This window comes from Artibeus jamaicensis, unplaced genomic scaffold (genome assembly GCF_021234435.1).
Source record: "Artibeus jamaicensis isolate MK-2021 breed Jamaican fruit bat unplaced genomic scaffold, CSHL_Jam_final contig_1998, whole genome shotgun sequence".
NCBI classification, from domain to species: Eukaryota; Metazoa; Chordata; class Mammalia; order Chiroptera; family Phyllostomidae; genus Artibeus; species Artibeus jamaicensis.
The window spans coordinates 17,146,103-17,165,608 of NW_026521407.1; positions in this window are offsets into that span (position 1 = coordinate 17,146,103).

Sequence of the window (19,506 nt, forward strand, 5' to 3'; positions counted from 1 at the left end):
GAGGAGTTAGAGCCTCAGCGCTTTCGGAGCAGTGCAAAAACTGGAGGCGGCGGCCTGGGGAGAGCCTGGCCGATTTTGGGAGCGGAGGCGGACGCTGGGCGGGGCAGACCCGTTTTCCTCCGACACTTTTTTCTTTTTCTTCCTTTTCCTCCTCCCGCCTCTGCTTCCGCTCCTCTCTCTTCGCCCACTCTTCCCCCGTTTTCCTCCTCCTACTCCCACTCGCTCCCTCCAGCTCCTCGCTCCTCCTCGCTACTCTTCGCTACTCTGTTCTCTCCAGTGGGAGGTCTGCGCGGCCGGTGCAGGGCCAAGAGGAGCCCAGGGTCCCGGGATGGGGCTCCACGCTGCCTCCCCTCTCGCTGCCTGGTCCGACCAGCTCCCGCTTCGCGCCCACTGCAGCTGCCCCTCCCTGGTTTTCCAGGTTTTTATCAGCTCCTACCGATCTGAGGTTTCACCTGGGTAAACCACTCCAACTGTGTATGCCCTAAAATGCCCAACCCCCAGACCTTCACGCTGTTTATACACGGAGAACAGGAAAAAAGGGAGGGATTTTAAATTTCACTTACATGTGGGACGTAAAACTGAAATCCATAGACACAGACAATAGTATGGTGGCTACCAGAGGGAACGAGGTTGGGCAGTAAAGGGCAAAAGGGGCCAAATGTATGGTGACAGAAGATGATCTGACTTTGGGTGGCGGGCATACAATGCAATATACAGATCATGTATCATAGACTGGTACACCAGAAACTCATATAACCTTATTAACCAATGACACACCGATAAATTTCATTTAAAAATTAAAAATGAATCATAGAATATTGACCCTTTCACCTTCCTCCAATTGTCCTATATTTCAGCTGCGCCTTGTTATAGACCTCTGGTTTGCACGTAGGTTAGTTAAAAAGGACTTGTCTTTAGTTATTTATCCTCTTGTTGCCTGCCACAGTTATGATGTGGATCATCAGCTTTTCTTGATTTTACAAGTCCAGAATTTTAATTCAGAAATCGTTTGCATCTGAGCTAATTACTTCAATTTTGGCAGGTGCAGCCGGCACGTGTGTAAATCACCAAGTAAAACGGCTGGTGAAAGGGTAGCTTGTATGCATATGGACGCATGGGACACGTACTAATAAATATTCAAACACTTGTTGAATATTTATTAGTTCTGCCTGGAGGATGCTAAAATACATAAGGGAAACAATCATCTCCCAGCATTCCGTTAGTGTTTCATTTCACAGTCAGATTCACTAGGTTCACAAATTGACTTCACAAGCTGAGGACATCAAGAAAGAGAACGTGCCACCTCTCACCTGTCAGAGTTTCTATCACCAGAAAAATCAACAAGTAAGTGTTGGCAAGGATGCAAAAAAAAGGGGACCCTCCTGCACTGATGGTGGGATTGAAAGTTGGTGCAAACACTACGGGAATCAGTATGGAGGTTCCTCAATAAATTAAAAATAGAGCTGCCAATAGACCCAGCAATTGCACTTCTGAGTATGCAAAGAAAACAAAAACTCTGACCCAGAAAGATATGTACCCCCAGTGTTCATTGCAACATTATTTACAATAGCCAGGATATGGAAGCAACCTGTGTCCATCAATAGATGAGTGGATAAAGATGTGAGATATGCGTATACATACACACACACACTGGAATATTACTCAGCAATAAAAAACAATGAATTCTTGCCACTTGTGACAACATCGATGCACCCACAGGGTATTATGCTAAGTGAGGTAAGTCATACAGAGAAAGGTAAATACTGTATGATTTCACTTATATGTGGAATCTTAAAGAAAAAATGAGTAAACAAGCCAGAAGCAAACTGTTAGATACAGAGGACAAGCTAATGGTTGCCAAAGGGGAGGGAGGTGGAGGATGGGTAAAAAATAAAATAAAATGCCATTGACATTCATAAATACTGAAAGAAAGGAAGGAAGACAAAAAGAAAACACATTGTTTAACCCTTCAAGAAGTTAAAAAAAAAAAAGAAAATAAAGCTTTTGTAAGATATATACTATCTTAAAGCATTCACATAGACCAAGTCAGGTTACTATTTTTTTAAGATGGTCTAATTGAATGGTAACTGATAGGAATGGCTTTTATATTTAAACAAGTGTAAGCTGTTGACTGGCCATTCAGGGGCCATGCAATTTGCTGGCCCACGTCTAACCTCTTGAGCCAATGTAGTTGGTACTTAAAGAGACTGCACCTTCTTGAAACTCTATTCGGTCAGAAATTTCACCACTTGCGGTGGACTCCTCTAATCCAAGGAAGTTAAAAAAAAAAAAGGCAAGGAAAAGAATGGAAAGCAGAGTATGTTGGGAAAGTAGATCAAATTCTCCACCAAACACTGTATGCATCCCAAGCCATGGTTGTTAATTGCCTAATAATCATAAATCAAAGAGAGCACAGTAGAATGAAACACAGACTACTTTCCTCACAGCCATCTTTATCTAAACAGAGGTTCTCACACATTTTATGAAAACGAGCTTCTTTCTACTTCCGAGAAGCCTTGATGCCACAGTGGAGGAAGAATATGGAGGAGGTGGAGGGTGGAGGTGTTAATGGTAGAATCCCTGATCAAAGTCAATAGGGAAGATGAGCTACAAACGAACGAATGGACCTTGGCAGCAGACTGCTGGAGATGTGTGTACAGAGTGACTGACTGCAGCAGTGAGTAGACCAGATGGAGACAATATATCTCTTCTTTCAGGTTGTGGCTTTGCCTTCTTGACTCATGTATTACTGTTATTCCTTGTGGAGAGAACTAACCAGAAGTTTGTTGATTGATAGCTGGACTGAGCTTGAGTGGTCAATTGCCTATAGCTTAGCTCAGTTGTAGGGGTGGGGTGGGGGTGCACCTGGAGCAGGGAATTATCAAGCGGTGTGACACTGCCCCTAGCCAGTACTGATGGGAATGTGAGCCACAGCTGGCCCATGCCGCCCACCTGAGAAACCCCCTCGGTAGCATTGAAGCGGAGGGGAAGCAGGAAGAGCCACTGCAGAGAAAGTGGTGTTACGTGGATAAGTAAACTTCTTCAAGTCTGTATTTCTCCATCTAAAAATTGAGAGATTCATAACTACTACCCTACGGATTTCTTAAGAATTTAACCAGATGATGTAGAAAAGTTTAGTAAATCCTAAAATCTTGTACGAATGCAAGGCACTTCGGGTCCTCCTTTCCTTTACCAAGTCTGCATTTGAGAAAAACTGAGTTGAGGGTTCCCATCTCTAAGCCCATTCTTCCTCCACAACAGTGGCTATGAATTAGGAAGCAAGAGCTCACAGATGGAGGGAGTATACAAATTTTACCTGCAAGTCCACGTTTCACACTTCTAACATCACTCGCAACCCTCGCTTTTCAATTGCTTCTTGGCGAAGGTCCTAATGCTTGGATTCTTCGAAAATGCAAGTTGCACAAGGACCCAAGCAACTCCCATTGCTTTCCATTCCCTCCAATGGGAGCAGGTACTTAAGAGTTATCTCGTGGTGCTTTTCCGAACCTGGCTGGGGAGAAGAGTTACCGATTCTGATGAATCCTGTTTTGTCTGTCCCCTGCCTTCTCTCTAGACAATAAAACCTTGAAACAAAGCAAAAACATCAACACCAAGAGGAAACTTTTGAGGTAATGTCTATGTTCATTATTTGTTGGTTTCCTAGATAATTCACATATCTAAACTCACTGAATTTTAGACTTCAAATATCTATAGTTTATTGTAAATCAATCATACCTCAACAAAACTGTTACTTTTCAAAGCCAAATAGCTAAATGCACTATTTATGGACAAACTGGAAATCTAGATAAAGAACCAGTTGGCCCTCACATGGGGCGTTCAGCTGCCTTTCCCTTGGGGGGGGGGGGGGGGGGTGGCAGGCAGGGAGGATAAGCCCACTCTGTCCAGTAGGCATGAGACTCAAGTTTTGCTTCATTCCAAAAACACGCATTGAGCTTCAACTCCACAGCAGGCACTCCTCTAGCCCCAGAAATACCAAACAAAGAAGACCAGCTTTCGGCCTTTCAGGACCTCAGCTACAAAGGAGAGTGGTTCGGATGTGGGGTGGGGTCTCATTTAAAGCAGCAGAGCTGGGCAGAAAGAGGTAGGTAAAGATAAAAGAACATCATTTGTTTCTCATGTCCTTCAACGGGCATCGAACAAAATGCAAGTCAGAACCTGGGATGAGACTCTTCAATCCTTCCTTTCTTCTTTCTTCCCCTACCCCTAACATGCACTCTGACCTCCCACATTCTCAGGAGCACCTCAGAAAACCCTTACCCTCCAGAAAATGTTTTCTCCTCTACCCACAGCTAGATCAGCTTTGACTCGCCCTCCCCCCATTAATATTATTTTTTGTACTCTCTGTTGTTTTACCAATTTTGACAAGACCGCTCCCTACCTCTCCCGTTAGAAAAAGTCCTTCTGTACTCTTCCTAGGACCCTGCATGACAAAAAGTCTAGGAACTGGTTTAAACAGGATAAATTAGGGTGCAAGTGAGCATCGGGATAGCTGAGCAAAGTGAGAGGACTGGCAATTACCAGATTCTCATCTATCGATTCAACAATGAAGGCCAGGTCCCGGAATATTCATAGTGTGTGTTTACTGTATATGGGTGCAGCAGTGAGCCAAACAGACATAATCTCTGCCTTTATGTAGTTTACATTTTCTTGGGTGATTTGAGTGGGAGAGGGAAGTTTGTGGGTGCTTCCACCCAGCAAAATTTCACACATCACTTATGCTCCCTTCTACTTTCCTGATACCCGTCATTTCATATACAGTCAAAACTTTGATCTTGTCTTAGTTTGGATGTTTCATGCTGTACGCGGTAATGGAGTGGAAACAGCACACCTCCCCACAGCTGGTGGAAAGCGAAGACCCCAGAGCTACTTGGAGAAGCAGCTCAGAAGGTGTGTCCAACACCCTGTGCCCAACAGGGTTAAATAGGTAAATCAGTAGGGATGCAGAATGCCAGCCTTCCCTTGGGTGGAGCCGTTTCTCGAGCACCATGTGATGATCCCGGCCTGTTCCCTTTGAATGCCCACTTACTGTTTTCTGGCAAACTGTATGGTCTACCTTTGTGTCTGTGATTGGATTGGCCTTAGAACTACAGTGGCGACGCCTCCCAGAGCCTTGGAATCCATTCGGATGTCCATTCGAAAGCAACACCTTATACAAATGTCACACCTGTATAAGGTGTGGCTTAAACAAATAGGAAAAATAAAAAGAACTATTCAGAAACACGTTTTATTAAATAAGTACTAATTGTGCATTTATTACATGCTCAGGCACTGTTATAGATACTGGAAATGAACAGTGAACCAAATTGTTTCTGTGGAGAGGTGTGGGGGTTTGTTTGGAGGGGGCTTAGGAGAGAAGGGGAGAAGCTGAAGTCCGAAATCACAGACTGCTGTTGCAAATAAGAGTTTTTAAAAAGTGGAGGAGAGTGGTCAGTGAGTTCCACATACATTTTTACGAGACAAATAACATTATGTTTGAGTGGTAATAGGAATGACCCTGGAGAGGGACTAGAAATAGATACATCCATTCGTTTTGGTGACTCAGTACGGCTGATAGGTGATGGGGAAGGAAGCCTTCTCCTCCACCCACTTAGGTTCGGTGAGTGGAGTGTGTGAATTAAACTGACCAAGAACAGATGAACAAGAAAAAAGACCAATTCTTATTCCCATACATACACAAAGCACACAGAAAAAGAAAAAGTGACTCAAAAGGATAGTTAGAATTTGGGGCTTCTGTACCATCCAGATACGAGATGGGAAGAGGGAGAAAGAGTACTTGGGTGAAAGCAAAGACTTGTGGGAAAGATGGAGGAACCCTTAGGAGAATAAACAGGAGATCACATCATTTCGGTGACGAGCTCTGTGTATGTGATCTCAGAGACTTCGCTCTAGTGACAAAGCCGTGAAGCTCATCGGGCGAGGATTTATCACAGTCAAATTCTTCTGGAAGGTTCTGCTTCTTGGCAGATAGGGAATTCAGAGAAAAAAGCCTCTTCCTGCAACTGCCAATTTTCAAATGATTTCAGTTCACAATAATTTGTATGCCACAGTGGCATAGTCTGTATTTTGGAGTCTGTGACAGGGAGACTCTTTTTAAAAAGCCCAACTGCACAGGCAGGCACGAGAAAAGCCACTCTCAGTGTCACAGTTCCAGCCTGCGGTTCCTTTGGGAATGTCCAGCAACAGCCCTGGCCAGGTGAGACAGCCAGGTAGGGGCAGCCCCTCAGGTCCCAGGTATGGTGCAAATGTCTTCTCTTCGACAGTCGGTGTTTAATTTATTTTATCACCTACACAGTTCATTCTACATTTTCTGAGAATGAACTGTACAGATTAAAAGAGGGAAATCTAGAATAAACTGTACAGATGCTAAAGTAAATCTCTTTTTTTGATTAGTCTTTATCGTATTATTTTCCATTTAAATTTATTTTTTAGTTAAGTTCAGAAAGAAACTGTGTATGCTGTGTTCACAAGAAATTGGCATATCAGGGGGGTTAACAGATTTACTTTGTGATTCTGATTTACAATGTGCAAGTGAGTAGTGGCTTTAGACTGTGAGTTTATGTTGAGATCTTACTGACTTGGTAAGTTGTACTAAAACACTCAAGGGAATTCTAAGACTTACCAGTGTTGTAAGTTGAATATTTTAGACACAAAAAACTTTACTTAAGTTTTAAGTCTTAACCAGGAGAACTTCATTTGTCAGACAGTTGACCATTTATTATTGTTTATTATTTCCCACAATCATTTCTGAAATGATTTTTAAACAGAAGAATAAGATTTGTAACCTGAACTTAAAAGTTTCCAGGGTAAGTATATTTGAAAATCTGTAACTTTAGTAAATTAAATATGAATGTTAAAAATATGTCCTTTTGACTGTTTTTCTGGATAAAACAAAAGAATGACAAAAGTCACCCTCAGGGACATAAAAGCTCACACTGACAGTTTTGTGTAAAATTTCATCTTACATCCATGTTTATTTATTTAAAGTTGTTTTTCTTCCCCCTGCCCTTTTAACAGGGGTCCAGAAACCATGGAGAAGCCCAACTCTCACAGCTAGGGGACCATGAACACATACATTTCTAACAGGGCTTGTCTTGTTTTTCTAAAAGTATCAACCACACATTCAGAGTGAACTGGACTGAAAGTTATCAAATCTAGATTCATTACCTTTGGAACTGGCTGCTTCTGTAACAGTCTGGTGTCAGTTATTGAAAAATGACTGGAGCTAAAAAAAAAAAAAAGAGAGAGAGAGAGAAATGAAGGTTTAATATTGAAAAAACCTGGCCTACCAGATTGCTTCATCACCTTAAAAAAATTTTAGTGGAATTTCAAAGGAGTGAATTAAGTGGGTACAGAAAGCACATCATTTCTCGAGAGCGGCTCGGCCACAAAAGCAACGCCATCCAGGGAAGGCCTGCCGAGGCCTGTGCAGACAATGGCATTTCCTTCCTTTGGGCCAATGCAATTTCAGGGTTAAATTCGCAAACATTGTCTCTAGTAAATACCTTGAATTGATACTGGATAATTTCACTCTCTGTAACTAACTTAAACTGATGTAATAACTTATAGAGTTTAAGAAGAGAGAAATGACAATAAAAAAGTACTGAACATTTATAGCATGATCAACTATGTCCCAGGAATTATTTCAAGCTCTTTATAGGCAAGTGTTAACTCACGTCCATAAGAATTAGATGTTAATGTTATCCTCATAAAACCTATGACAGACAAAGGGACACTGAGATATACAAAGAGGTGATGCTACATATCCAAGGTCACACAACTGGTCACCAGCAGAGCTGGGATTTGAATCCTGGAAGCCTGGCCTATAGCTCACACCCTAAACTATTCGCTAAGTGGCTGCCATCCATGGCTAGTGTCATTGCCATTTTTCATGTCAACCCTATGCTTTGACAAGAGGAATTCTTCCAAGTTGGTCCTCTCAGGCACAGAGTGGGATTTCTTTTTTCTAATTTAGGAGATTTTTGGTGACGAACCAAAGCTGCTGCTGCCCAAATGTAAATATTGAATGAGCGAGAAGCCAGTCTTCCATCTAGTGGTATGAGAGCAACTTGTGGAGCTTCTGTGGGCAGCTCAAAGAATGAACAAATAAGCAAAACCAATATTTCAACATCACCGTTCCAGGCACCACCCATTTGCTAGTAGCTTTTTTTCCCTCTCCTTTGATAGAATGTTTAATGTACCTCAGAGCACTTAGACTAGGCGAGGATGATGTCAGTGAACGCACCCTCTGACTCTGGATACTTCGTTACTCTAAAACTATATCCATTGTAACCCAGAAGCCTAAGCAGCAAAGAATTGTCAGCCAAGAACTGGAACCAGATGTGAGCTTTTGTGATCAGGCACCTAGGGGATGCTCCTATTTGCAGGAATTTAATTTATGGATAGAATATGGTGAAAAGGAGTGGTGTTTTGGACACTGTCAAAGTTGAATAGCAACAAATGGCATACACAGTCTAACCAGGGAATAAGCGAAAGCAGCTCATTACACGAGAAATGCTACCACGTCTTGGACTTTCCTCTTCAGCAGAGATGCTCCCTGCCCTACAGGGCTACATTGGAGGCGATGTGTCGAGGATGAAAATGTTTAGAACCAGGTTCAATCAATAAGATTGCTGAAAAGCAAATGGAAACTGCACTCTGTCCAGGGAGAAGGGGAAGTCTCTGGGGCTGAGAAAGAAGCCTCTGGCTTTATTTGCAGTGGGTGTGGAGCCAAAGAGGCACTCTTGCTTCAGTGAAATTAGGGAATGAGAGTTTTGCTGTGAACAGCACTGTAGGAGTGGCTGGGCCAGGGAAAGGAGGACAGCCGAGGGGACCTGACAAACCTGGCTGTCGGTCTGAGCTCTTCCACTCCTGAACAACTCTGGGCAAATCCCCAGCCTCTCTGAGAGCACCTACCTCTTGGACCGCTGTGGGAATTAAATAGGATAGTTCACCCACAGTCCTCGGTGTGCACCGAACGTGCTGGCTCTCTTTCTCCACCCACCAGGATTGCCTTGTAGTGAATTTCTGTCTTTTCTTGGTCGTGGTGTTATTTTGATTTTCCTACCTTACATCAGAAGAGCCCTCTTACTCAGAGACGAGTCTCGGGGGCAGCCGGCCCCATCTCCTTTCATGCAAAGTGAACGGGACACCTGCTGCTTCTCCCTGACACATGGAAGACAAGTATGTGAGCCAGTGTGGCTGAGAATGGGCTTCCATATCTAGTTTGAGTTGAAAGCAGAGCCAGAGACGAGGGCTTGGGTGTGAGAGTTTATGTTGGAGGTGAGCCAGGGAGCAAACCTGCAGGAAAGATGGTGGAGGAGGAGGCTCCAGGAAAGGGTGTGTTGTTACTGAGCTGCTTACGGCTCGGGCACCGAGGCTCCGTCCTGCTGGGGAACATCTGAGGAACAACATAGACCGAAGCTTTATATTTTGTCCACACAAAATCCTGTACTCAAATGTTTACAGCAGTGCTGTCCACAATAGCCAAAAGGTGGAAACAACGCAAGTGTTCATCAACCGATGAGCAAATCAGTACGATATGGTAGAGGCGTGCCATGGAAAATTGTTTGGCCACAAAAAGGAAGAAAGGAATGAAGCATGCTATCACATGGATGAAAACAGAAAGCATGCTAAGTGAAAGGAGCCAGACACGAAACAACACATGCCGTATGATTCCATTTACATGAAATGTGCAGAACAGGAAAGTCAATAGAAATAAGTAGTGGTGGCCTAGGGAGGAGAGGATTGTGGGAATAGAGGTAAAGCGAATGTGCACTGGGTTTCTTTCTGAGCTGATGAACACTGACTGTAGGGATGGTTGCTCTCACCAGTGAATATACTTAAAGAAAATCATTGAGTTGTATGCTTCCGATGGGTGAATTGTAATATGATATGGAAACTATCTCAATCAAAGTCTGAACTGAAAAAGCCACTGAACTCTATACTTAAAAAATGGCTAAGATGGTAAAAATATTTAAAAAGTCAATGGCCTACTGCACTAATGTAAAGAAGGGAAAGGAGAGATTATTCAAGGTGTCCTGTGGTCTGTCTGCGAAGCACCATGGCTGGGCTTCCTGCTGCCTCACTCTTCCTTCTCCAGCCTTCCAGAAGAATCCATGAGCTTCCTGATAGCCTCCCACTACATGGCTTTGGTGCTCACAGTTGGCAGAGCACTCCACGAGCCGTTGCCTGCCTCCCAGAATCCCGACTCGGACACATCTAGAATAGAATTAGCAAAGCAGAAATTTCTGAGCATGTTATATTGCAGCCATTGGTTAATGCAAATCCTAAGGCCAGGCTTAAGATAATGGAAACATGACTGTTTTTAGGCAAGATTTAGCCCTTCTTAAACAGCAAAACTAAATTGGTCTCACTGGTGATTCAGGAAAGGTATGCTCTGGAAAGTGCCCGTCCTTGTGGGGGCAGGAGCGGAGGGGGGGCATTCAGGTGGTGTAAAGGCTCTGACTGCAGGCTCCTCCGCCTCTCCTGGTCGGCGGTCCGTCTGCTTCAGATCTGCTGAGGGTGAGGAGGAGAGAAGGGAGCCATCTCAGCCCCTTAAAGCCAACTCTGAGCTTCACAGCAGGAGCAGGAAGAATTACTAAGAGAAAAAAAAATAGGTCTTTAACTGGGGTTATTCTCTCCATTTCCCACTCGCTCCCATTTCTGGGGAGGAAATGCCAGCAGGGCTTGTCCAAAGACTCACGGCAGGGGAGCCTATGGAAATAATGAAATGGGAGCAGCTGGAAGGGTGTGTGGGAGGCAGACATGCCCAGAGGGAAGTGGCTGCTCGCTCTTAGTATGCATGAGCATGCGGTACCTTCAGGTCAGTGATGGCAACCTCTGTCGGGGCGGGGATGAGGGGGTGTTGCTGAGACCCTCCCACAACACCAGAGCAGCAATGCCTGAGTGTCAGGGATGATGTCTTGGCAGGGGCTTGTCTGCAGCATCTTGGAAGCAAACAACACTTTGAAAGAAGGTGATGATCATGGACTAAGTCCTCATCCCCAGCCGGCCCCACTTTTCTAAGGCTGTAGACATAGGAGGATTTTATCACCAAAAGGAGGAAAGTAAGACCCTCCAAAATCTCTTGGGACTGATTTTTCTGCCGACCGTTGGACAGGAGCCCAAAGCAATTGAAATTTTTTTTTGAGATATAAAGTAATGGGATCTTTGGTGCATCTGAATTTATACTCAGCACATAACTTTTTTACTTTTCAATTTCCTGTCTTCACTGCGGTCGGTAATTGTACAGCCAAGTGCATAATTATTTCCACTGCAGAGGCAATCTCTGTGAGCAGACTCCATACAGCAAAGCTGTTTTGTGTTTATCATCAAATGCAGCCCAGTCTAAACTTGACACGGGTCTAATGCTGTGGACTCTCACTTTGTTGTCATCTCTGGCTGCTTGGCACTATGTGTTTGATGTCTCCACCTACTTTGACCTCTCTTTCTTGGCTCCCCAGGGACCTCCTGGGACCTCAGGACATGTCCCAACTCTCAGATCAAAATCCTCCGCAGGTAGCTACTTGAACTACTTGGGCATCAGAGGCAGCTGGAATTCCCAGCCCAGTGTTTCTCCAACCTGATGATGCATCAGAATCATTGGAGGAACATGAAAAAATCTATCCAGGTCCTGAACTGGTGGTTTAGTGAATCAGAGGCTTGAGGAATAGGGCCAGGAGCCTGTATATTTAATAGTTGTCCCAGGCAATTCTGAAGTACAGTCAGGTCTGAGAATCATTGTCTTGGCCAGAGCTTCTTAAACTGCCCACTGTGAGCCATAGCAGAGAGGCAACCAGGAGACCCTGGGAGGAGTTTGAGTCCATAAATCAGCTGCCAATTAACAGCTGAAATGCCTTGAAAGCCGAAAGGAGTTTTTGTCTTAAAACCCATTTATTCTGATCTCTTAAAGTGTCAGTTCTGTCCTCTCTGCTCATTTTGATTTGATCTCTGTATATTAACATTACCAGAAATTACAAACCCAAATTTCCCATTATGCATCCCATATAAATATGTCACTTCCCAGGTTTTCATGAAAAGGTACATATGACCCTGGCCGGCGTAGCTCAGTGGATTGAGTGTGGGCCTGCAAACCAGAGGACCGTGGTTCGATTCCCAGTCAGGGCACATGCCTGGGTTGCAGGCCAGTTCCCAGCATGGGACACATGAGAGGCAACCGTACATTGATATTTCCCTCCCTCTCTCCTTCCCTCCCCCTCTTAAGATAAATAAATAAAAATCTTTTTTTAAAAAAAGGTACATATGGTGCTGGGAACTTTATTTAACTAAAGCTACCAGAACCTCACAAGAACATGCAAATTTTAGATGAAGAAACTGCAGCTCATAGAAGTGACAGAGCTAATAAAGTGCAGAGCTGAATTTTTTTATTTTTAATTTTTTACTGCACTAAAATGCACATAAAACTTACCATTATATCCATAAAATGGATAGTACCAAAATATCCATTTTAAATTGTAAAACTCAGCGGCATTAAGTGCCTCCGCTGCGCTGTGCAACTGTTAATGCTACCCGTCTCCAGAACTCTTTCCTCATCACCACAGACATTCTGGGCCCATTAGACAACAACTCCCCATCCTCTGCTCCCCGGCCCCCAGTAACTACTGTTCTATGTTTTGTTTCTACGAATCGGCCTATTCTAGCTACCTAATATAAGTGGAATCGTATAATATGTGTCCTTTTGTGTCTGGTTTATCTCATGTAGCGTAATCTTGTCAAGGTCCGTTCATGTCGTAGCATGTCAGACAGAGCTGTAATTCACACCCAGTTCTAAGAGATTCTTCAGTCCATGCTCTTTTCACTTCCCATTTTGCCTCCAAGTGTTGGAAGGGCTGTGGAAGGATGTGGAAGAGGGATCAACTGCATTTTGTTTGGCCACAGAACATAGAAAAAAGACCATCAGTGAAAGTTTCAGAGGGGCAAATTCCAACCACAGAAGCTGAAAAAAAAAAAAAAACCCTTGTCATTGGAGCTGATGTGAAATAACATCAGGCCATCTCACTAGGTAATGACTTACCTGTGCTTGGAGGTGACCAAGCACAGGCTGGACAACCAATGTTAAAGGAGCTGATTCCTCATGGTCCCCAGGATTTTGGTTGGGAGAGGGGCAGGGTTGGAATAGAAATAACTGTTTTCCATGCTACTCCTGAGATGATGTCAGAACAACCTGGAAATTTAAAAAAAAAGATTCCTGGGTCTCCCTGCAGAGACTCTGATTGGTCGCATCTGGAGAGGATTCAGGGGGTATGCTCGGGGGACCTTCGGAGGCCTTCGGAGGCCTGGGGGTGCACATCAGGGTTAAGAGCTGCCAGACTGGATGATAGCGAGCCCCGCCCTGACATCAGATCCCTGGACTCAATTCCAACTCATTTATCAACGGGACAAAATGTGCGCTTAAATGGGCTCTGAAGACTGTTAAAAGTTTCTGAGAGACAGAAGTTGGAGGTAGGTGGTTGTGTTTTGGTAATGATTTGAGCACTGAAGAAGCATTAGAATGGTGAGTACTCAAGCCCATTAAAATCAGGAAGCATTGCCAAGGTCGGGGAAAGAGTCATAGAAGTCATATTTGTATCAGCGCAACAATCAGGACCCAGCTCACAATATTCTTGCCCTGCCCTCTGGCTGAATGCCTGCCCCACCCCCGGCCCTCCCTCCAGCACCTGCTGGTTCCCACCTGTCCCTGGCATGTGCAAGGGGGCTGGGAGTAGAAGGAGAGGAGACTCGACAGTAAGAAGCAAGCTAGAGGCAGCTGGTCCCACCCTGAGATCAATAAGCGGGTGTGAATCACCCGGAGATCTTGTTAAAATGCAGATTCTCTTTCCAGGTTGGGCATGGCCAAGGGACTGAAGAGTGTGTGCTTCTAACAAGCTCCCAGATGAATCACACACCTACCGCTAGCTGCTGGCGACAGACCCACTCAGAGGAGTACACACTGAATAACAATGGTGAGGGGGTTCAGAGGGCAGCTTCATGACCTTGGATGAGACACTTAACCTGAGAGTCTCTGTGTCTGCATCTGAGAAAGGGGGAAATGATAGCACTCATGTTACAGCATCGTGAGGATTATAACAGATCAAGTGCAGGAGGCATTTTGCATGGTGCCTGGTGCATAGTAAGAACTGTGCACCAATACCAAACAGACTGACAAAAAAAAACAAAACCGTTGCTCCTGGAGCCAGAGCTGGGAGGAGAGGCCATGTGCCTTCTGGACCAGGAGCTGAGCTGGGCTCTGGGCGTGGTGGTCTCTTCTGCTGCTGCTTCCCCACAGCATCCCACATGTTAGCCCAGGCCTGGAAATTGCTGCCGCTTTATCATCTGTACTTTTTATGAGGCTTGTTCAGAAGGTGCTGGCCAAAACCTGCATTGAGGAACCCCCTCAAGTTTCCCTTGACTTTGGTGCTACTGCATCTGCTCAGCGATCATGCCGTGATATGCTTTAGATCAGCCATCCCTAAATTGCTATCCTGTTGCTTTATTCCAACTACAGAGAAGCCAGTAATGAGTCTGACCCGAAGAGTGACTCAGGTAAGAACATTCTTTTCATTTGCCGGTGAGACTCCATCACCTACCCAGACAAGACCCAGTGGGAGTTCTGACCTGCCATGATCTCATTAGCAGCTGTGGCTAACCACTGGCGGGGTACTTGACGCGTGTGGCAAGGGATGCCCGTGGGGCAGCACCCTCGTGCAGGCCTGATGACCTGTTAATTTTTTTTGCCAGTTTCCTGGATTTTCTGTATACATCTTTGTCCTATTCTCCTGGACATTCAAAACTCTGACAAGTAGACTGCTAACTCCTCTTTCATTTGTAACTATTAAAGCCTGGTATGACTCCATGAGAAAAAAAATCCTGGTTAGGAATGTTGCAGGGAAAAAAGTCTCTAATAAGTGACCAATCCTACAGTAGCAACAATGGCTTAAAACTCATTTGGAGTCTCTTCTGGAGCAGTATCATGGTCCTCTTTAATGGTATCAGGACAAAGGGTAAGTCAGCTCCTCCAGGGTTCTTAACTGATACTGCAAGAGCCTTAATAGCTTACACCTGAGCTTCAGGCCTTTTCTTTGTAGTTGCACCCAGGTCAGAACCTCAGTCTCTCCTGGTTGCTGCCTAGGCCTGGGTTCAATAGGGGGCCCTTTAACAATGAAAATAAGACAAGAAGTTCAGGTTCAGGAATCCAGGGCCAAGGCAACCATGACCTTGAGGGGAAATTCTGTATGGAAGAACTGCTCTGGTGGATTATACCTTGTGCCTCAAGGGCCAAAGCACTTCTCATGTCAACTGTTTCTTACACAGATGTTTCTGAAGTTCACTTTGTACATTGTTACAGGAAAAACACAACCTACTTTCCAAGGCTAACCTACCATTAGGATACCTGTTACTATGGTGACAAGTTCAAGAAGTATTGAAGTGTTGACTCTTACACAAAATAGCCCCAGATTTTCAACTTTTAAAACTAATCTTTGTGGCTTTTTCTGATTATAAAAAAAAAGGGTTTTAAGAGTTTTTTTAAGTTGTTCACTTTCGAATAGGTTTTACTCTTTCCTTCCAGATTATTCACCTGTCTGTTACTTCTCCTTCTAACATGTGTCTAGCAACTCTCCTCCCATTTGTTACATTTGATCTCTAGACAGAGGCTAGGAAACCACATAATCAAGCTTGTTAAAATTGTGTATGCAGAGAACGCTCAGGATAGACAAACACCCAGCTAATCAATATCACTATTAGGACAGAACTTTCTAGTGGATAATGGAAGAAGCTTAGGCTATAGAATCAGACAGACCCAAGTACAAATTGCCTCTCTGACGCTTGCTTACGGGTATTGGGAGCTTCCACAAATAATCTAGTCATCTTCAGCTTCAGTTTCCTCAAAGTAAAATCAAAATAATAACTCCTAACTTGCATGGCCATTGTAAGGACTGAAAGAATAAGATATGGCACACCCATCGCAGTTTGGCTCACGATGGTGCCTGGATGAACACTAGCCCCCTCTCCTCACGAGGCTGTGGAAGGAGAATGCCTCTAGGACAGTGGTTCAGAACTTGACCTTGCATCGAAATCTCTTGGAGCGCTTACAAAAATACAGATATCTGGGTCCCATCCCCAGGGTTTCTGACTCAGTAATAATAGGCTGGGGCCCAAGAATTTGCCTTTTGAAGATACTTCCAGGTGTGCTGGTGGTGCCGCTGCTGCTGGCTGGGGACCCACACTGAGCACTTAGTGAGTCTGGGAGACGGACTCTGGTCCCAGCCCAGCCACTCAGTTGTGCTGACCTGGGCCTCACCAAACTCATCTGAGCCATGATTTCCTAGCACTTAATAGGTCTTCATAAACCTTATTTTCTCCTCTTTGAGACAGTGTCCCTTCCTGTTCAGCTTAAGGACTTTCAGTGTCCCGAGGAACTACAGCAACTAGATGATTTAGCCCCTAGAATTACACACATTTCATCTTAGATACTTTATGAAGAAGGCACCTGTCATTGGATTGGGAGAGCAGCAATAGACTTTGTAATAGGTAGGAAATACAGGCCCTGGAGAAGTGGCTTAGGAGACCAATTCTATTCACTTCCTACCTGTTTACCTTTTAGAAAAATGATGGATTGATTAAAAATTATTTCCCCCTGTTGATAAGGAAGGCTTGTACAGGTGAGTACCTACCGATCAATGAGTTTTTTCTCCTTTGGGTGTATGTGGGCTGTGAGCTGTGGGTTGGAGGCAGCTATCTAAACTCACACCTAAGAATATTACATATGAAGCCTCCGTCAGCTAGTTTAATTGGCTAGAGCATCATTCTGACACGCCAAGGTTGTGGGTTCGATCCTGGGTCAGGGCATACACAAGAATCAACCAATGAATGCATAATAAGTGGAACAACATGTCAATGTTTCTCTCTCCCTTCTTTCTTTCTAAAAACATCAATAAAATTTAAAACACTTTAACAGTATATGTACCCATAAACTGCAAAGCCGATGAAACTCTAATTGGATATATTCTGTTCAAATGACACACTCTTCAGGAAAAGAAAATCATGCTTTTCTGCTGTGAAATTGGTTTGCTGGGGTTCTGCCAAATGGAAGCCTTATCATAGTAAATACTTCAACTGTAATTATTCATTTCTACTTGTTTGAAGAAATATTCTTATGTGACAAACATGTATTCATACAGTTCTCTGTTGCAGTAACATGAACTAAATAAGTCACTTTCACACATAAATGCAGCTCCAAAACTTATTGCTAACTTGTACTTTCTATACCATTCACACATTTTCCATTCAGCTGGAGAAAGTGTAGTGTTTTGGGTAATGGAATTTTGGAGTGAAAAAATGATGATCTTTTTAGTGTTCTTTCAAAAGGGGAAAAAAGCATGGGCTACCATCTGCTTTTATTGATATATCGAAACATCTCTATGTATAGAATTTGTCAAAGTACAACTGGTTTGCCAAATTCATCCACTGAATCTGCATAACCAAAAGGAGGCTCCTTTGCAGCTGTTGTGCAGGCCCGTGGCAAACACATTAGGGTCCATTCCGCCATCTGGTGTTCATTGAAGGAAGTGTCCGCTGGGACAAGAATTACATGGCCAGTGTTTATTTATCTCATAGTTATTGGTGGCTGCGACATTATCATAATCTCAGTGAAAGTCAGTTCCATAATCTCTGCCAAATTCCAAAAGTAGGCAATTGAGGATATCTTTTAAAATTAAAAATGCACATATCCTTGACCTAGTGATTCCATTTTTATTAATGTATTATGGGTATATTTATATATGTGCACAAAGTAATGTGTCCAGAAGAATATTCCTAGTAGACTGCTCATACTAGTGGATGACTGGTAACAAGATAACTATCCATCACTGGGGTGCTGGTGAAATACATTAGGATACACCATACCGTGGGTACAGTGTGAAACTGTTTGAAAAAAAGGCAAGTCCATATCTATAGATGGGGGATGATTGCCAAGCCGTATTGTCAAGTAAAATAAACGATGTAACAGTGTGCATAATATATGGATATTGGTGTAAATAGATGAATATTAAATAGACAAATAGCATAGAATGTCCCTAGAAGGATACCCAACAAAGTGGGAAGTGTCTAACTGTGAAGGAAAGAACCCTAGGGGTCAGCAATGAGAAGGTAACTTACCTCTTACGATCAACATTTTGTAGTGTAGGAATAATCTTTAACACGTGTATGTAGATTATAATAATTGTACACAGTCTTTCAACATTCACGGGGAAGGAATGAATCGTACGATGGAGAAGAGAGATGCTGCCTATGGAATCCCTTTGCCTTCCCCTTTCGCCTCCTCTTCCGATTTCTGTCCACCTCCATCTCAGAGAGCAAACGGGGGCAGTTTGGAGCAGCACAGGGCTGTACCAGAGGGCCCAGATTGAGCCAGGAGCCCCCTGTGCTAACGTGAATGAAAACTTTGGGGATCTTTGAAGTCCGTCCACAGCAGTGTTCTCCAAGGCTTGGGGAGTTTGCCTTCCAGAAGGGTCTCTGTGACAATGGAAGCAGAGAGGGTCTTGACTGAAAACAAAACAGCCGCAGGTGGTTTCCGTGAAGGTAATCACACAGGTATTCATACTTGCAGAACACAAAGCACTCTAGTGAGGGGATTCTGGACACGCCAGTCCCAAGTACGGTACCTTGACCTGTTGAATATTTTAAGCTGAAGGAATTGACAAATGGCTTGTGTGAAGGGACTTGCTGACCTTTCCCTAGAGCAGGTCATCAGACCCTCGTGTGAAAAGTGTCTTCCATGGACCCTGAGGACAAGAGCATCCCTGCCTCTGGGAGAGAATGGCCAAAAGAGAAATAGGAAGAAACAGACCTATTGAGTCTCCCCCAGTGGGTACACTGACTTCACTTCCTTTTTGTCCTGTTACATTTTCTCATGACTGCCCACTTGTCACCAAACCCACCTTTTTCACGTGCTCCATAAGAACTGCCAAACTTAGATCAGACCAGCACAAAACAAAGGAGCAACAGTGTCCAAGACTGGAGTCACCCCTGTCTTTGAACACAGCCCGATTCAATGACATTTCAGCTGTGTTACTACTGGGCCGGACTACCCGTGTGGTCAGCAGAAGCATCTGGAACTTCTTTACATTAAAAGCCCTTCATCTTCTACCTAATCAATGTATGTACTAAGGTTTACATCAATCTTGGGGCATTTATCCTGTGGTTTCCGGCGGATGTATGGAGATTTTTGTGATCAAGTTTGTCTGCATTTTCTCAGCTGGGTGACATCTGAACCTTTGTAGAAGGTTGTTTTTTTTTTTCCCTACCCTTCATCTAATTTGTCTAAATATTGAATAGAGTAGGACCGGGGACAAAATTCTGTAGTTTTCTTCCTGAAAGTTTTTCTAAATTATCAGCTTTTCAAATAACGGACTGAGTGGATAGAGGAGTATATCGTTATATCTGTAGTGAAAGTAACTTGGTGAATAAATACAAAAGTTTGGGAGGAGA